At 37.7% G+C, this 12,188-nt stretch overlaps 1 protein-coding gene across 9 annotated transcripts in view; it reads right to left on the bottom strand.

Annotated features, from left to right (window-relative positions):
• FRS2 (fibroblast growth factor receptor substrate 2) overlaps positions 1-12,188 on the bottom strand; it is a 109,229-nt gene that overhangs the window by 19,679 nt on the left and 77,362 nt on the right. Inside the window, exon 4 of one of the 9 annotated variants that reach the window (XM_065524557.2) lies at positions 11,273-11,368. The exons of 7 other annotated variants lie outside the window; for them this stretch is intronic. The gene's annotated coding sequence lies outside the window, so the exon portion shown is untranslated. The remainder of the gene's footprint in view (positions 1-11,272; positions 11,369-12,188) is intronic. One more of the 9 variants, XM_015431187.4, reaches the window with a different exon arrangement.

Genomic DNA, 12,188 nt, shown 5'->3' with positions numbered 1-12,188 from the left:
TGCTGTCTATCACCACCCCATTTTTCTACAGCGAACTAATTTACCTTACTGTATGCCACACATAGGGTCATTTGGATTACCTCATTTAATCCAAACAACCAATAAGGTACATATTACCATTATTTCTGCGTTCCAAATAAGGAAACCAAGCCTTAAAAAGGTTAGGTAGCTTTCCCAAGGTCAAGAACTGATCAGAAGAGCTAGACTTAAATTTTGATCTGATACCAAAGCCCAAGCAGTTATTAATTAATACACGCAAAAATCTTAAAAACAATGTTTAGCATGTAGTATGCACTAGTAAATGTCAGCTGTGGAAATAACAGTACTTTGTTATTATACAATGCTGCATGCCTTTGACCATCAGTCAACCTTTCTGTGTCAACATTCCCTCATTTATAAGATTAGGACACCCACTTCATAGAGCTACTATGAAAAACCAAAAAATCTCTGGATATAAAGACATTTAGAAAATTAATAGCATTTTAAAAGACAAGGCATTATTATATCATCATTACAAGTAAAATTCTGTCTCTTATTTCACAAAGAAGCCTTTTGCACTGTAAGCACAGAAAATCTAGAACTTAAGCACATCCTTATAACAAGTATTACATTAATAAATTTAGTAAAGCTGTCCTAAATTATTCCAAATATGATTCTTGCAGAATGACATATAAAGAGAACACTGAACTCTATTCACAAGTATGATTATAAATTTGGTGCTTAGGAAGCTATATGTGCTCTTTTGGTTCACTAGCAATGAGGGGGAATTTGGCTTATACTACAGTAATACTACAGTAATTTTGTTCAAATGCAACCAGGAAAGAATGTCTATAGTTAGAAGCATAGCCAACTAAATTTTGGGCACAGTAAACTGCCATGTTTCATTACATTAAAACAATCAAGAGGATAGCATTCAAAAACCATGTTGTGTCCATGGTCTGGCTGTTGTTTTTTCTTTTTTTAACCATTGGGTAGGTCTTTTAACATACACATTAATTTTCTGTTAATTCTTAACACTGACAAAGATTTCTGGATTATTTATATTATTCTGAAAAAGAGCAGTTAAAAAAAAAAAGCTAACGAGGGGAGATTCTCAGTACATTCTACTAGTTGCCTTAAATCAGAACCATTATGTCAAAAGCAAGGACATCTGCAACAGTTCCCTTGCTAGGTGAAAATTTAAAGTACACACCTATACACAAAACTACAAAGGTACATGACTATTTTTAAGCATCCATCCATGAATATGGTTGTATTTGCACATTCTTAAATAGATCTTTCTTCCTTTTTTTAAATCTGAGGACAAAGTTGATGAACTGCTTCATAATATGTAACCCTCCACTCACCCCCTTTTTAACTCTTGAAAAAAATCAATTACATTACTTACAAATCACTTCAATATCTGGTACTTTAATTTCTCGCAATTATATCTAATCAAAATTCCCTGAACTGTAGTTTAAACCAGATTCCTCTCATTTCTCTATCAAAGACAAGTAAAACCAGTATGATCAAGAAAGATTAAGCATATGCTTATGTATATTTAAACTGTCATCAATTCACTTTTCTGTGGATAAATTTCAAATATTAATAAAGTGGCATTTCTTTTAAGATGGGTCTCACTATGTTGCCCAGGCTGGTCTCGAACTTCTGGGCTCAAGCAATCCTCCCACTTCAGCCTCCCAAAGTGCTAGGATTACAGGTGTGAGCCACTGTGCCCAGCCTAAAGCAGCATTTATTTCAGACATAGTTGCTTGAATTAAGCTAACAAAAGGTTATGTAGTAGATAAAAATGATTTTTAAGCAACTATCAATATTAAAGAGAAAATTAAACAATGAATTCATTTCCCTATCCACACACTGAGGCATTTTACCAAGTATTTTCTGAGCACCTATTCTGTGTGTCAGGCACTGAGTTAAGTGTTAGAAATAAAGATAAGGGACACATTTCCTGACTCCAAGGAGCTTACTGTCTAGTGAGAGAGACAGACAAGAAAATGAATATGTGGCAGAATTGCAGACCCATGTGCTGGTGCTATCAGAACATTCAATACATAGCAGAAGGAAAGACAGAAAGAAGCATCAAAAAAGGCTCCCAGGGAAAGCTGGTCCCTACACTGAGTCCTGAAAGATGGATGGGAGTTAGCTAGGGCAGGGGCAATCCAGATCAAGAAGAAAACATGTAAAACCTCCCCAAACCTAAAAGAACAGGGCCTCCTCCAGGAGCACCCGGTAGTTCCTTAGAGTTGGAATGTAGGGTGTGCATGGGAAAATATTAGGAGATAGGTAGGAAAGAAGGCACATGGCCATTTCACCGAGGGTCAGTTTGTACTACTGAGGGTAATTCACATTTCCCCTTAAAATCTTACATAAACCACTAATGTCCTACCAGAATACTTTCCCATGGGGACAGAAAACTGACATTACTTTCAAGAATAATTTAACTTAAAATTAGTAAGAATAAAATTAATAGTGTTTTACTGTGTGTCATGTCCAAATTCTAACCTTCAAGGCACAACATCCATCTATAAACATTTCCCCTGATAGCAACTGGACTTGCAGTGTCACCGAACAATGACCTGAACCTCAGATTCTCTCTTCCCTTCTAGACCCCGAAAACTCACACACTTTAACCCCAAATCTCACAGGAATCTCAAAGTCCCTTTTAATCATGTATTTTGTTTTTTAGGAACAGAAATCCAAGAATATATATAGAGAGAGATTCATTTGTTTATGCGTATGCGTGTTTGTGTGTGTATGTATACATATAAAACAACACACACACATATATAAAACAATTTTGTGTGGGTATTTGGCAAATACTAAGAAAGTATTACTAAAATAGTTTGCTAAAAAAACTAGCTTTTTTTAAAAAAGAAAAAGCTAAAATGGAAGATGATACAAAATACTGTATCTCCACCTTTAGTAGTGTTGGTCATAACTCAATCCTGGAGTCATCCTTAATCTTGGTACATATCTATAGCAAGAGACACTGGTGAGGAAATTTAGACAATTAAATTGGAGCGCCCATAATGTCTGCTCTAAGATATGTGCAAACCCAGCAGATGAGTCACTCAGTCTCAGCTAATTAACAAGGTAATCAGTACTAAGGGCAACAACACACACACACACACACACACACACACACACACACACACACACACACCACACACACACACACACACACACACACACCAACCTTCAGAACTCTCAAAGAAACTCTTAGTTTAGGCCGGGCGCATTGGCTCAAGCCTGTAATCCCAGCACTTTGGGAGGCCGAGACGGGCGGATCACGAGGTCAGGAGATTGAGACCATCCTGGCTAACACGGTGAAACCCCGTCTCTACTAAAAAATACAAAAAACTAGCTGGGAGTGGTGGCGGGCGCCTGTAGTCCCAGCTACTCGAGAGGCTGAGGCAGGAGAATGGCGTAAACTCAGGAGGCGGAGCTTGCAGTGAGCTGAGATACGGCCACTGCACTCCAGCCTAGACAGAGCGAGACTCCGTCTCAAAAAAAAAAAAAAAAAAAGAAACTCTTAGTTTAGTGCCTTATACTGCAGTATAAAAACATATACAGGGAAATCAAATGCCATCCTCTAGCAACATCAAAAGGATGAACATTCTATATGAGCAATCCCATAGCTCTCTCCACTAAAAAGTCACAGATCGCACCATAGAAAGCAAAGGTGTGTGCTTTTAAGGCAGCAGTAAGAAAGTAGAGGCACTCTCTAGAAAACGATTATCATTAACTCTGAAAATCTGAATGAATAGATTTGATCTCATAGAGTTAGAGCATTCAGTTTTCTGTAAACATTGTAGATCAAAATTCCATGTTTTTATTCTTTAGCTCAGTGATAACTTCTACGTATTAATCTTACAACTGTGTCAAATTAATAAAGGGTCACTTAACCTTCATAATAAATCTCTAGTTTAGAAATTTACTAATAAACAGTAATCCCTTAGCAGGGACAGAACTCTAGCATAATACTTAACTTATGAAAAACACATATCATACAAAATCTTTAACCCAATATCCATTTACTAAAAAATACTGTGAAATTCAAAGGAATTGTTATTTCCCAAATAAATGCCAAGTTGTTATTAATGTAATCACTGAGTAACTTAAAATCAATTCAGTTTTTTCTATTACACTCATGATTATAGGCAATGACGTTTTTACTAAACTGAGCAACCGTAGGAGGTAAACCCACAAGTATGAATTTTACAATATTTTCCTTAATATGGTATACCTAACGGTTCTTAAAAAGCATTTGGCTTTATGGCTTTATTTTTTAAAACAACAAAATTTAAAGGCAAGTCACTCTAATTTCAAGCTTCATGTTAAATACACAAACTAATATTATTCAAACCATAAACATCAATAAAACACTAAAAGACATGTAAGAAAATCCCTAGGCATCTTCACTTTTTATATATAATAGCTTTAACCTATAACTAAACAAACACTAATGATGGATAACAGAAAAGTAAATAAAAGCTAGTCACGGAGGCTCATGCCTGTAATCCCAGCACTTTGGTCAAGGCAGGCAGATCACTTGAGGTCAGAAGTTCAAGACCAGTCTGACCAACACAATTAAACACCGTCTCCATACAAAAATGAGCCAGGTGCGATGGTACATGCCTGTAGTCCCAGCTACTCAGAGGGCTGAGACGTGTGAATCGCTTGACCCTGGGAGGTGGAGGCTGCAGTGAGCTGAGATCATGCCACTGCACTCCAGGCTTGGTAACAGAGCGAGACAAAAAAAAAAAAAAAGAAAGAGAAGACAAGACAAGACAAGACAAGAGAAGACAAGAGAAGACAAGACAAGACAAGACAAGAGAAAGAGTGGGAGGGAGGGAGGGAGGGAGGGAGGGAGGGAGGGAGGGAGGGAGGAAGGAAGGAAGGAAGGAAGGAAGGAAGGAAGGAAGGAAGGAAGGAAGGAAAGAGAAGAGAAGAGAAAAGAGAAGAGAAGAGAAGAGAAGAGAAGAGAAGAGAAGAGAAGAGAAGAGAGAAGAGAGAAGAGAGAAGAGAGAAGAGAGAAGAGAGAAAGAAAGAAAGAAAGAAAGAAAGAAAGAAAGAAAGAAAGAAAGAAAGAAAGAAAGAAAGAAAGAAAGGTAAATTAAAAGGTATTTTTCAAAACTGAATATAGAAATGTATAAGTACAATTTACTATAAATCTGTACTTCCAAACTCAGGTGGATATGATGTTACTAGACTCATATTAAAAGCCTAAATATGGGCCAGGTGTGGTGGCTTACACCTGCAATCCCAGCACTTTGGAAGACTGAGGCAAGAGGACTGCTTGATGCCAGGACTTTGAGACCAGCCTGTGCAACATAGCAAGACATCGTCTCTAATTTTGTTTTAAAGTCTAATATTGACTATGTGTACATGAAATGTGTATACCATGTGTACATCACCCCCCGCCACATACACACTGATCAAAAGAAGCTATGCCAAATGCCAAGCAACTCTAACCCCCCAAAACAAACTGTTTCACAAATAGCTCATTTAAATGTTTCTGCATTTAAATCAACCTAAAATATTGATAAATATACTCTCAAAGAAAACTAAATTTGCCTATTTATTCTCTACTTCTAGAGCAGTGCATTCAAAGTAATTGTTATAATCTAACACACCTGATTCAAGTATCCCACTAATAAAAATGTTTGTTGTGTATAGTCATCCCTTTGTGTATCTGGGTATTGGTTCCAGGGCCTCTGTATGGACCAAAACACGTGCACACTCAAGTGCCACAGTCGTCCCTGTGGAATCTGTGTATATGAAAAGTCAGCCCTTTGTATATGGAAATTTTGCATCCCACAAACACTTTCTGGTTGACAAAATCCACCTATAAGTGGAGCCATACGGTTCAAACCCTGTGTTGTTAAAGGGTCAATTGTATATACGTTTTGTAACATGCCCCCTCACGAAATGCCAACAACAAAAAGTTTACCAGAAAAGTTTGCATCAGAGCACATCTATCCCTGTGATTAACTTTTATAGAGCTCTTAAAATAAGTATTGTTCAAAAACTATTTAATGACAAAGACAAAATGTTCATGATATAAAATTAAGTATAAGAAAAAAGGGCTGGGCGCAGTGGCTCATGCCTGTAATCCAGCACTTTGGGAGGCCGAGGCAGGCAGATCACCTTAGGTTAGGAGTTTGAGACCAGCCTGGTCAACATGATGAAACCCCATCTATACTAAAAACATAAAAATTAGCCAGGGGTGGTGGCACATGCCTGTAATCCCAGCTACTCGGGAGGCTGAGGTAGGAGAATTGTTTGAGCCTGGGAGGCAGAGGTTGCAGTGAGCTGAGTTCACACCACTGCACTCCAGTCTGGGCAACAGAACAAGAACAAGACTCTGTCTCAAAAAAAAAAAAAAAAAAAAAAAAAAAAGAGAAGAAAAAAGGTAAAAAACTATTATTAAAAAAAATAAAGCTGGACCGAGCATGTGGTTCACACCTATAATCCCAGCACTTTAGGAGGCCGAGTAGGGAGGACTGCCTGAGCCTGGGAATTCAAGATCAGCCTGGGCAATTTAGTGAGACCCTGCCTCTACAAAAAATAAAAAAAAAATAGCAGGGCATGGTGGCAAATGCCTGTAATCCCAGCTACTCGGGAGGCTGAGGTGGGAGGATCGCTTGAGCCCAGGAGGCCAACAGTGCAGTGAGCTGTGATCACGCCACTGTACTCTAGCCTGGGCGACAGAGTGAGACACTGTCTCAAAACAGTAACAAACCACTAGATGCAATATGTATCCCTAGGTTGGATCTTGGAACAGAAAAAGAACATCAGTAGAAAAACAGAAGAAATGTAAATAGTCTGTAATTAATAGTATTGTACTAGTATTAATTTCTTAGTTTTGACACATATGCCACGGTTACATAAGATGTTAACACTAGGAGAAGCGAGGTGAAGGGCATATGGGAACTATCTTTACAACTTAACATTCTAAAATTATTCTAAAAAATTTTTATTTTAAAAGTTGCTCTTCACATCCAGTAGCAAACTTGAAAGGATTTGCATTATTAAAAAATAACATTTTACACCAATTTTTCTCTCCCCTACCTCCACATAAAATACAACCCCCACACACAAAAAAAACTAGATGAACACACCCTAAAATGTTAACACTGATTCATTTGGTGGTAGAATGAAAAGGATTTTTTCTTTTTATGTTTTCTAGTGTGTGAATTGCTTTTATAATCAATGAATTATTAACTAAAGAAAATACAAATCAATACTTACTGAAGAGTTCTTTAGAAACAAAAGCTGTAAGTGTCTAAGCAGAGCCCAAAGGCAGACTACATACAAAACACGTTTGGGCAGACTCTGAAGAACACAGTGGCCAAGGGAAACTGCCAGGAGCATTTAAGTAGGGAAACTCTAATTAGTAAATGCTGGAAACCTGCCAATGAGCAGAACTTAACATCTACTCTCAGGTTAAAGTGCCTGAGGCCAACAAGCTATGCTCAAAATTCACATCTTAGGGGAATGAATGTCTTGAAAAGCACCCAATACTAAGAATTCACGGAGATACACAGCCTGGGTTTACTTCAAACACAAATAATGCAGCTGGACACCTGGTACACAACTGCCCACTGAGAACTCCTAGAGACAGTTTTCAGTACCACAATATGGTCCCAAAGTTTTTCTTCCCTACTTCTTTCCTCTCTAACATTTTCCTACCACCTACGCCCATTCCTTAGCCCTAAGGCCTAAATATGGCACCCTGGTGCCATCTAGCAACATGGGTAGAATTATCCAGGTCTAGAGACCACTGAAATTACAGAATCAAATCCTATTTCAGATGTGTAACAGATGCCTCCCACAAGCTTTTTTTTTTTTTTTTCCTGATACTTTTAAGGAAAACTATGTTCTAGTAACTCCATTAAGCCATAAGGGAAAATTTAATCAACGATAAATATTCTCCAATCAAAATTTAAAGGTACAATCATATTGTCCCTTAAAGAAAGTGCTAGTGGAATCAGATTACATTTTGATAAGAAATTTCTTCTAAGCTGTAATCAGCATAACTTACATATGTTAGGTTGCAAGCTCCTAAAATAACTCTAAGTGGGTCAGGCGCGGTGGCTCACGCCTATAATCCCAGAACTTTGGGAGGCCGAGGCAGGTGGATCACGAGGTAAGCAGTTCAAGACCATCCTGGCTAACACAGTGAAACCCTGTCTCTAATGAAAATACAAAAAATTAGCAGGGCGTGGCGGTGGGCGCCTGTAGTCCCAGCTACTCGAGAGGCTGAGGCAGGAGAGTCTTGTGTACCTGGGAGGCCGAGGTTGCAGTGAGCTGAGATTGTGCCACTGCACTCCAGCCTGGGCAACAGAGTGAGACTGAGATTCCGTCTCAAAAAAAAAATCGCTCTAAGTGGCCTGTTCTGAGTTTTGTGTTGCTTTTTAAAAATAATTTGTAATTGTTTGTTTATGGGACACTCATTCTCAGCAGAAAGTATAGTAAGTCCTAGAACCACCACTTAATAAACATTTATATGCATTCCTTTTTACTTTTTTTTTTTTTTGAGATGGAGTCTTGCTCTGCCACCCAGGCTGTAGTGCAATGGCACGATCTTGGCTCACCGCAACCTCCACCTCCAGGGTTCAAGCAATTCTCCCGCCTCAGCCTCCCGAGTAGCTGGAATTACAGGTGTGCGCCACCATGCCCGGCTAAGTTTTGTATTTTTAGTAGAGACAGGATTTCACCATGTTGTCCAGGCTGATCTCGAACTCCTGACCTCGGGTGATCTGCCCACCTCAGCCTCCCACAGTTTACTCTTTTGAATCCTTGTGGACTCTGTAATAAGGTATCTAGGATTAACTCAATGACGTACAAAGTAAGACACTACACTCAGAGGCAAAGGGGTCTTGTAAGTTAAAGTACCTGGCCTTTACTTCATGAGTTCTGTAACAGTGATTTTAAGCATCAGAAGCCTTTGTTTCTTACTTTCCAGTTCCTGGTTGTGTTTAAGACAGTAGACGTTACCTACCAAAAAAGTGATCCTCAGGTATGGTGGCCACTATACTGTTATTGTTGTTACTTTGAAAATTAATAGACATATATCCTGTTTTTCATCAAAGCTGAGACATGATTGATTTTAAGACTGATATTTTATATACCACTGAGAAAGAAAAAAAGTCAATTTAACTATAATATGCCACTAATTGTAAGACACACCCAAATTTTAGTGAACAAAACTGGAAAATGTCTCTTAGGATCAATAAAATATGTCATACAGTCAATGAAAGAACTATCAACACACTACAAATAACAGAAATGCAAAGTTGTTTGGATTGTCTTTTCTTTGCTCCTTCCCAGATGGTGAAGATAGTTACAATCAAGTGGTAGGATTTCAGAGCATCCAAGACTGATGTGATGTTCTTTTGAGCCCTTGCTAAATATTGATCTAAAAAACAATCTCATAATGCAGCCTGCTGGGAACTATTTTCTCCATTTTTCAATGGGGAAATGAAGGTGAATAAATTAATCAAAATTTTACTAGAAGTCAAATTTAGAATGTTCAGTTTTCTGCTCTACCACATTAACAAAGACAATATGCACCCTTCCTCTAAAGGTTTCATGGTTTGCTTTCCTTCAGATTTACCTGGGTCTTAACTTAAACACGTACCAATCATCCATGGTGAAGGTAATTCTGAAGAGCCACATTCATAATTACACTTGAGCTCATCCCTCTGAAAACAACTACAATAACATATAATTTGGTAGTTTTGTTTGTTTGTTTGTTTTAAGACAGGGTCTTGCTCCATTGCCCAGGCTGGAGTGTAGTGGGGCGATCAAAGCTCACTGCAGCCTTAACCTCTTGGACTCAAGTGATCCTCCCGCGTCAGCCTCCCAAAGTAGTCTGGATTACAGGCGTGCACCACCACACGCAGCTAATTTTTTAAATGTTTTGTAGAGACACGGTCTAGCAATGTTGCCCAAGGGGTCTAGAACTCCTAGCCCCACGCAATACTCCCGCCTTGGCCTCCCAAAGTGCTGGGATTTGAAAGCAACTTTGAGAATATTTCTTTCTTCTTCTTCTTCTTCTTTTTTTTTTTAAAAGACAAATGTGAAGAAAACAAATCTCAAAAAAAAAAACAGCTGAAATTTCTAAGAAGATGTCTTATTCCGTCATACTCTCAAAATGTTTCTTCACTAATACTGGCTGAAAAGCTGCGTACTTTAATCTTTTTAAAAAGACTTTGAATAATTAAAAAGTCTTCGAACTTAATTCAACAGTTAGCTACAAATAATATTGGTTTCCTATAATTATGTACATAAAATACTCATGTTGAAGGCTTATAGTTTTAAATTTTCCACACGTAAATTACAAAATTGAATTCCCAGAAATGATTCATCCTTCTAAACAGAAAGTACAGTATGGCTCAGGTGAGGTTTTAATTCTCATATAATTGACAAATGGCATACAATATCTCTGCTATCTCAATGTACTTTAAACACTACATTAGAATTTAAAATGAAAGGCTTTGGTGGTTTTGCTTGTTTTGGGACAGGTCTTGCTCCATCGCCCAGGTTGGCAATATTGGAGATAATGTCTTCTAGAGAAATTTAGAATGCTAAAAACAAAGCCTGTCGTTTTAGACTTAGTGAAAATATGTACTTGAACACTAGAGAGATCTGAGTTCTTACTTAACCTCTCTGAATCTATATTTCCTCACAGGTTAAGTTAAAAATACTTCCTACCAACATTCCCTACACTTTATATGGTTTTTACAGGTTCGGAAGTGGTTGTTGCATGCCAATAACCATGAGGACTGAATTAAGTGGAGATGGGAGAGAGATTTGGGAGTCGTCAGCTTACAGATCCAAGCATAGGGACAGATAAGACTGCCCAGTGCGAAGAAAAGTAAGACCTGCAGCAGCTCAGAAACACCAACATTTAAAGGAATTGTGAAAAAAAAAAAAAAAAAGAGTGAAAAAAAGCCCACAAGGAGACTGGACATTCACTCTCCAAGAAACAAGAGGAAAACCCCCAAGAGTGTGGTATCGCAGAAGCCTAGGGGAAGACTGAGGCAAGGTGAGTTGGGACTGAAAGAACATTGTCAAATCAATAAGGTAAGACTGTAGACACCAGTGTGGAGAAGAAAATATTTAGCAATATGGAAGAGCAGAACAGAGACAGACAACTGTCTTCAAATTTCCATCTTATGGAATAATAGGCTTGATTTGCTCCTGAAATAGGAGACGGACCAAACAACAGAAGTCTATGCAAATGGAACAAAGTTCTATCTACCCAACAAATAACTGAGCTCCCTTTAAATGCTGAGTTACCAATCGCAGACAGTGTTTCAGTCGAGTCCATTACTGGTTAAGAAGTATGATGTTGTCTCTAAAAACAAATGAATTAAATACACAAAATTAACAACAACAAAGTTGTGATGATTTTTCTCTAAAAACTCAAGTGTGATGTTGTCTCTAAAAACAAAATGAATTAAATACACAAAATTAACAACAACAAAGACGTGATTTGAGTTTTCTTTCAACTGAAATAAATTTCAAGGACTAAACTAAATCTGAACTACTTTACATTAAAGGGAACAAAAAGACACAACAAAACAGCTTTAAAATACTTAAGAAATATAAAGCATATTTCTTAAGTTATTATTTCTGAAGTTATAAAATATTATATTCAATTAACTTTAAGTAAAACACATAAAAAAGATAAAAAGCATTTTTAACTTTGTAAGTCCAAAGTAAAACATTTAATATGATATAAAACCTCTAAAGTCTTCACCAAATTTTATGGTTGATTTTTAGCTGTACTAATTCTATTTAATATCATTAAAATCTACCCAACTGAGTTTTCATAATTTTCTACCACTAAATAATTATGTTCTTCATTTCTCTCTTTGCTATATTTTTAAACTTGAAGCACATACGTGTATTTGTTTGTTTTAAGGTAGGGCTTAAAAGTTATCTGCAATGCTGTATATTTTCCATTTGACCCTTCAAAGCCGCTCTCTAACCTTCTCTACTCTACTCTGCGCCCTAGGAGCCTCACTTGCATGGAGGCAGCAGCAGACCAGATTGGCTGTGGTTCCCTTCCTTACGGAGGTTCTTCTAGTAATGGCCCCTGTTAGGCAGCTCTCTCACATACTTACAGCTCTTGCTGACTCAGGTAATCACTTCCTCTCTCTTTCCCTTTTTAG

This window comes from Macaca fascicularis, chromosome 11 (genome assembly GCF_037993035.2).
Source record: "Macaca fascicularis isolate 582-1 chromosome 11, T2T-MFA8v1.1".
In the NCBI taxonomy this organism is placed as follows: Eukaryota; Metazoa; Chordata; class Mammalia; order Primates; family Cercopithecidae; genus Macaca; species Macaca fascicularis.
This window is presented reverse-complemented; position numbering and strand designations above follow the sequence as displayed.